Source organism: Dioscorea cayenensis, chromosome 18 (genome assembly GCF_009730915.1).
Source record: "Dioscorea cayenensis subsp. rotundata cultivar TDr96_F1 chromosome 18, TDr96_F1_v2_PseudoChromosome.rev07_lg8_w22 25.fasta, whole genome shotgun sequence".
NCBI lineage: Eukaryota > Viridiplantae > Streptophyta > Magnoliopsida > Dioscoreales > Dioscoreaceae > Dioscorea > Dioscorea cayenensis.
The window spans coordinates 7,223,578-7,231,455 of record NC_052488.1 but is presented as its reverse complement, the minus strand read 5'-3'; positions in this window follow the sequence as shown (position 1 = coordinate 7,231,455).

Genomic DNA, 7,878 nt, shown 5'->3' with positions numbered 1-7,878 from the left:
AGAGCATATAAGAAGGAAAATTGAAAGTACTTGGCATTAGGTTCACCAAAAGCATGCAAAGGAAACTTTCAAAACCAAGTAGAAAAAATCAATGCTCTAGCTAAAAACTTGAATAAAAAAGGACAACAACCCGATATCATGTAACTGTGTGTAAACTCACTCAAGTCAACCCAACATATACTCCTCAAAGCTCTAAGTGAGAGGGACTTATTTATGTACAAAAAGGGAAGAGAAGGTAGTAGCTTCACACATCCTCTAAGGTTGCCCTTTCCTAAGAGGCCGCTTAGGTTGCTTTCACAATTTCGAGGTGGTAACTCTTTCTACCGGGGTAGTAGCTTTCACTCATCCCATGAGATAGCTCTTTCTCTCATTAGGGCATAGCCAGTATCCGACTTATGAGAGTAGTTTCATATTTCATAGGTGGTAGCTATTTCCACCCCCAATGCACAAACAAAACAAACATGCTAATTTTGTCAGAGACATTAAAACAAAAAACAAACTAAAATAGTCCCTTAAATGTTGAACTTGAGTTTCCACAAGGTTTATTGAGTGAGTAGTGCAACAAGTGTCAATCGGGCAAAAATTCCTAAAAAAAACTCAAGTAAAAACTATAGCATGACAGCATTCAATGTTAAAAATTCTCCTAAACTTAAGAATATGAATATTGCAACTAAAGTGAACTGCCATTGGCTACATGAGCATGCACAATGAAAGCATAAGTATAGAACATGTGTAATGTGAACTCTCCCCTCCCCCCCCCACACACACACACACACTTAAGAAGTACATTGCCCTCAATGTACGCCTGCATGCACAATAAAATATAAAGCAATCAAAACATGTGTGGAGATAAGCATTTGAAATAATACTCCCTTGACCTCCTAATGGTATATTTGATGGAGCTAATTTCATTGATAGTTGAGTTCCAATGGGTTGTGGAGCACACACGGCCATGTGAACATCAAATTGACCATGCCCATGACTATTCCTCAAATTCCAGACTCACAAGACCATCTGCATGTATACACAAGGGGGTTCAGTGAAGCTAAAAAAAACAAAATAAACTCGAGTCTATAAAGATATAGAAATGAAATACTACTCAAAACAACTGAAAGTAAAAGATAAACTCAGAAGGAAGATCCTTTCTGAGTAATACAAGTCCAAAATAAGTGCTAAAATAAAATATGAAAAACATAAAGAAAAGTTAAATAAGGTAAAAGACTGGTGTCTTGATGTGCTATCTCTACTACTGCTGCTGCTACTGATAATGATGATGATGGTGCTGCTGGTGGTGGTGATTGACACACTTCTTGCATGTGACTCACAAGTACACAGGTTTGTCAAAGTAATAATGCCCCAGTGAGTGGGTAGTCGAATCCACAGGGAATAGTGATCAGAAACACAAAGATTGATACTTGACTAAAGTGAAGATGAATCGATAGTGGTGTGAATAAAATCAATATGAAAAGGAATAAAGAAAATAAGAAAGAGAGGCGCAATAATATGAGAGGAAAGACAATCGATACAAAGTGGGGCACTCAGACATTGCTACCCCTAGGATTATTTCTTCAAGTACAAGGCCAACTATTACATCTCCTATAAATGATGTTTAATGAGTCGTGGAAATCCTAAAATACACGGTCCCAAACCTAAGGTCAACCGTGACTAACTCTACACTATGCCCCGGTGGAGAAATCAATCAGTCTCAACACCTCACACTATGAACAGTTGCAAGAAGCTCTAGGGATTCCAAGTGATAAATCCTATTCCCTAATATAGGTCAAACCTTTCGGTCCAAGCGAAAGACCCCTAGTCACAATTAAGCCTCAGCACTAAGTATTATTTCAACGCTTCACTCTATTGCTCCCGCAACTAAGCCCCAGTGGACTTCCTCTCTTAGCACTTCACTCTATTGTGACCACAAAGAACTCTTGGAAAACGGAGGTAGGATTAATCACAACGAAGAGGAAAGGAGACTCTCCGCTACCTCTCGACTTATCCTCTCGACCCTCTCCAATCTTGCTTTGTATAACCCTCATGGTGTGTCCCTCACTCACAAGGACTACCAATGTAGACTCTCAACCCTAATGTCACTCTAAGGGAGAAATCATTCAACAAGCAATCAAGATTGGAACTCAATTAAAACATCAATTAAGGAAAGCAAAATAGAAGGTCAATGAAACAATAACATCTTAGAATTTACAAGTCCAAGTACCCACTAGGGGTTTAACTCTCCATAGAGCAAGATACAATCAATAATGAAATCAAAAGGAAAAACATGCAATCCATGAGTAAAACCCCCTTGGTATTCATGTTGATGGTCTTGTGGAGTAGCCTCGTCCTCTTCAAAGGTTCCCTCGTCAAGCCTAGGGCACACCTCGCCGGATCGGTGATGATGAAAGCTCCCCCAATAACTCTCTTCCAAAGGAACGCGGTGTCGATGGCCATGGAAACCTCCAGAAACCTTGCCAAAACCCCTCTAAACCCTAACCGCAGGCCTCTCCAAATTTAGGGAAATGATGGAGAAAAGATAGAAAAGAGACTTCTCAAATCAGGCTGAATCATAGCTTTATATAGGGCTGGAATCGGGAATCCACACTGGCGTGTGGAATTTCCACACGCCCATGTGAATCTGCAGAACTTAGTTTTTCAGCGGCCTATGAACAGTAACTGCTACAATAAATTTCTATAGTGATTTTATTACAGTACCTGCTACAGTACTCCGCCAAAAAAATACTCTCGAATCCACACTTTTCATTGAGGCATAATAAGCGGACACACGTCTATGCCATAGATTGCGTCGTTACTTCAATAGGGGGTAGCATTGACAAAGATCTTGCTAGCCTTGCACAAGTCAGAACACATGAGTGTGACTGCCTTTGTGACCCTACAATTTACATATTCCATTGATTATAATGGAGGTTGGCACACACTCATATGTCTTTGAGCACAACTTGTGTCTTCTCGTGTGTTCACTTCAAGATTCCATCAGCAAAAATGCATTCGCAATCTTCTTTGGCTTCTTTCTTCTACATTTGACTCCACAACCCTACATACACAAAAGAAAACAAAAACACATGTATTAGCGATAAAATCTGAGAAAAGAAATGCTCATCATAAGAAAAGAATACTTCGTATTACTAATACACAAGAACTTATCAAATGCCCCCACACTTAAGCTTTTGTTTGTCCTCGAGTAAAAATAAAACATTGAAGTATAGAAGAAGAAAATATTGAAAGTCCTTGGCCTTAGGTTCACCAAAGCATGCAAGGGAAGTATTCTACAAGTAAGGAAATTTTCAACACCAAATATGAAGCATCAATGTTCTAACTAAAAACTCGAATAAAAAAGGACAACAACCCGAAATCATGTAAGTGTGTGTAAACTCACTCATGTCGACCCAACTTATACTCATCAAAGTTCTAGGTATAAGGGACTTATTTATCTACAAACAACATAAAATAAAGATATGGTAGTAGCTTCACACATCCTCTAAGGTCGCCCTTTCCAAAGCGGCCGCTAAGGTGACTTTCACACTTTCGAGGTGGTAGCTCTTTCTACCGGGGTAGTAGCTTTCACTCGTCCTATGAGATAGCTCTTTCTCTCATTAGGGCATAACTAGTATCTGACTTATGAGAGTAGCTTCATACTTCATAGGTGGTAGCTCTTTCTATCCCAAATGCACAACTAAAACAAGTATTTTTTTTTCTTTTCATTTTTTAGCAAAATTAACACAAGAAATCAAACTAACTATTTCCTTAAACATCGAACTTGAATTACCAAAAGGGTTTAATGAGCGAGTAATGCAACAATTGCCAATCGGGCAAAAATACCTAGAAATTCAAGTAAAAACTAGAGCATGAGAACATTCAATGTTAAAAATTCCCCTAAACTTAAGAATACAATCATTACAACTAAGGCGAACGGCCATTGGCTACGTTAGCATGTATTTCAGTCAAAACTTATGTAATGAACATGTGTAATGTGAACTCCCCATCCCCCCACAGTTAAGATGTACATTGCCCTCAATGTATGCAGGCAAGTACAATATGATATTAATCAATCAAAAGCATATGTGGAAGTGGGTAATTGAAACAATACTCCCCTGAACTCGGAATGGTACATTTGATAGAGCTATATTAATTGAGAGTTAAGTCCCAATGGGTTGTGGAACACACACAGCCATAAGACAGTGTCCATGACTAGTTCTTAAATTTCATACTCACAAGACCAACTACATGTATACACAAGGGGGTTCAGTGAAGCTCAACAAAAACAAAATCAACACGAGTATATAAAGATATGAAATACAATTCGAAACAAAAATAAATGATAAACTTAGAAGGAAGATCCTTTCTAAGTGATACAAGTCCAAACTAAAATACAGAAATGAAATACGAAAAATAAGAAACTAAAAGAAAAGGAAAGACGCATCAAGTGTCAGTGTCTGGCTCGGTCGCCTCTGCTGCTGCTAGTGGTGACGATGAAATAGGTGGATCGACTGGTACCTGAACTGGTGATGGTGGTGCTGGAAATGCATGAGGAGTCCTGGGTCCCAAAATGAATGATGAGGCGGCATCTCGCTCGATGATTGATTAATCACCCGCAAGTGTACGAGGTCGCCAAGTAATACCTTGTGCAAAAGCCCAAGGATCATATTCCACGGGGCCAAGGAGCTCCTATTACTCCTCCATCACTCACTTTCCAACCTTACAACTCAAGCATGGTATACTACTCTAATACGAGCAAGAATGTAAATAAAACATAGTTATAGTAATTCCAAGGCAAGCAAGAAAATCACAAGAGCAATGATGCTAAGAATAGGCCTAGGGATGAGGATTCCCAAGTGGGGTCATCATGATATAAGGATGCATAAAAATAAATGACAAGGGTGATTTAGACCGATGGACCTCAAAATTAGTTCAACCGCAATTTCTTGGCGGCTAAACCCTAATCCCGTACAAATGATGACAAGGATCTCTCCTTAATCATATTCCTATGATTGCAATGAGTACAAGGAGATCACACGATAAGGATGCAATTAACCTAAGTTTATCCTCATGGTTCAGAGGGGCTACCTACATCCAATTTCTCGGCATGTTGGTCAAAGATTATCCCTTTTAGTTCATTAACAATCTAGTACACGCGAGTAGGTCACATCTACGTATACAACCCTAACAAGAACTAAAGATTTCTCCACATAATAGTTCTAGGCATGAAACACAATGAACCAAACCATAAATCACACCAATACACTCCAAATGTAAATGTAGCATCCAAAATACATGATGAACCCCGCAAGGTTCACCTACATCCGGTGGCCTTGGGGGTCTAGTGTGCCATCATAAAAACAAGCATATTAATCTCAACAAAAACAAGAAGTAAATGCATAAATGACACTCCTTAGTCCGAATGATGATGAAGAAGGAAAAATGCCGGCCGAATGACGCTTCCTCAAACCCAAGGAAAGCCGAATACTCCTTCTCCTTTGATGATGAAGCTTTCCCCTTGAGATCTAGCTCTTGATCTTCCCAAGCCTCAAGCCAAAACACTCTTCAAAATAATCTCTTTCTTTCTCCTCTTTTTCCCAAGTGCTGGCTGCCAAGGATCCTCCCAGTCTCTCCTCCAAATCCTTCTCTATATATCACTCATCCTCCCTCCAAAATGGCCTCCATCCCTAGTGGTATACCACTCTCTATGAATTCAATCCCGGGTGGCATACTCCTCTCTATGAGGACCTCATTCAGGTGGTATATTGGCTCCATGAGGTCCTCATATAGCTCCTCATTGACACTGTTTGGGGTATGCAAACTCCACAAATGCACTCAGAATAGTATCTATACTGGCTTAATGAGCACCTCATTGAGCCAGTATGCCTTCAAGCAAAACTTGTTCTCTTCATTGCCTACAGTAATCATCCCGGGCTATATACCAGGCAGCATTGAGGCTGTATGCTGTGATTAGATTCCTGACTCGAAAACCCACCAGGTGCTACAGTGGAAGCTACAGTGTCTTACTACATTGTTGACCCTACAGTGATCCAACTATAGTACTTTGCTACAGTGAATACGATACAGTACCATGACCGAGTTTTCTTCTCTTTTTCGCCCAAATCATATCTTCGTGTCCTCCATGGCGTTTCTGTGCCCTACAAAACAAATAACACACGATTAAGCATAAAACGGGCATCAATTCTTATACAAATAAATGCTATACGTAACACATACATATACTAAAATACGTACATTTAGACACATCAAATATCCCCACACCTAAGCATTTGCTTGTGCCCAAGCAAACACATCATGAAAAACAAAGATAATGATAAGAGGCTAAATGTATTACCTCCGGCTCAAATAAATACAAGACTCTACAAGCATTGGAAAATGATAAAAAATAATGAGTTACAAACATTAAGTACAACAAAAAGATCTTGTCTCACCTCCTATATGTCTGTGCCATGTGTGTGAACCTTGTATTTCATCTGCCCTGACCTGGTCCAGCCTACTGACTTCAATCAGTACAGCTCTAGATGCTAATCACACCACATGCAAGAGTACTCAGTCTTAAAATGCTAAGTGCTACTCCAATGAACAAGAAAGATCCTTCTAAGTCTTGAACTCGAACTAACTCCCTTTTTTTTTCCAAAGCCTCTAGTAGGTAGCCAAAAAGATCACTGGGGTTTTTATTTTCATTTCATTTCATTTTTTTTCTTTTTCAAGTCCGACTAACATAGACTGCACCAAAAATCTTTCTGGAGGGTGCACATGCTGATTAGGCACAAGAGCCACGCAACTACTTGATTACAGTCTACATAGACGCATTCATGCTTCATTAGCAGAGGAATACTGACATAAACTCATTTTTCTCTTTTCATTCATTCTTTTTTTTTTCATTTTCTTTTTCACATTCATCCTAGATCATGTCTTCAGACTACTCTACATGCCACAAAATTAGGGCTAGCTCAACAAGACTCAGAAGTTCTTAAGAGTTCATTGAATGAAGGAACTTAGTACTCTAAGACCAGATACTCGAAGATGTGTGTTAAGCAATCAAGAGAGATAAAGTAGTCATATTGTCTATTCCCAGGGCATCAACAAAAGATTCAGTGCACAAGACAATACTAGAGGTGAAACAAGATTCAATAAAGCACACAAAGCATGTAACTCACATCATTCATTAAACCAAGGTAGAAGAGTCTTATAAGAATGAATAAGACATCATGGGTACGCTAGCATGTAAATAATGACCCTAACACATACAATATACCCATCCCCCGCCTAGTGTTGTACAATGTCCCCAATGTACACTAATCATGAAAAACATAATAATATGTGCAATGAAAATAATGGAGGAGGGTGGAACGAACTTCCCCGGTTAAATCTTGTGCACAGGGCGAGATGTGACTCGAATAAAAGGTGTTGCAAGCTTTTCATGTCGGGTCCGGCTTCCATGGGATGTGGAGAGGCTCACCAAGCTCCCTTAATGCCCTGCATGGCATAAAGGAGCATCATCATTCCAAACAAAAATTAATATTGCAAAAATAAATAATAGGGAGTAGTCAAAACACAACAATATTAGATGAAGAGTAGCAAAGTTCTACACAAGGTTGGTAGGGCATCCCCTTCCCAACTTATTACAACCAAACAAATACACTTGCATCAAAAGTAAAGCAAAGTTCTACACAAGGTTGGTAGGGCATCTTGCTACAGTGTTGATGCTACAGTACCACTACTGCAGCACTCCAGCTACAGTACTTTGCTACAGTCAATACAATATAGTACCATGACCTAGTTTTCTTCTCTTTTTCGCCCAAATCATATCTTCATGTCCTACATGGCGTTTCCGTGCCCTACAAAACAAATAACACACGATTA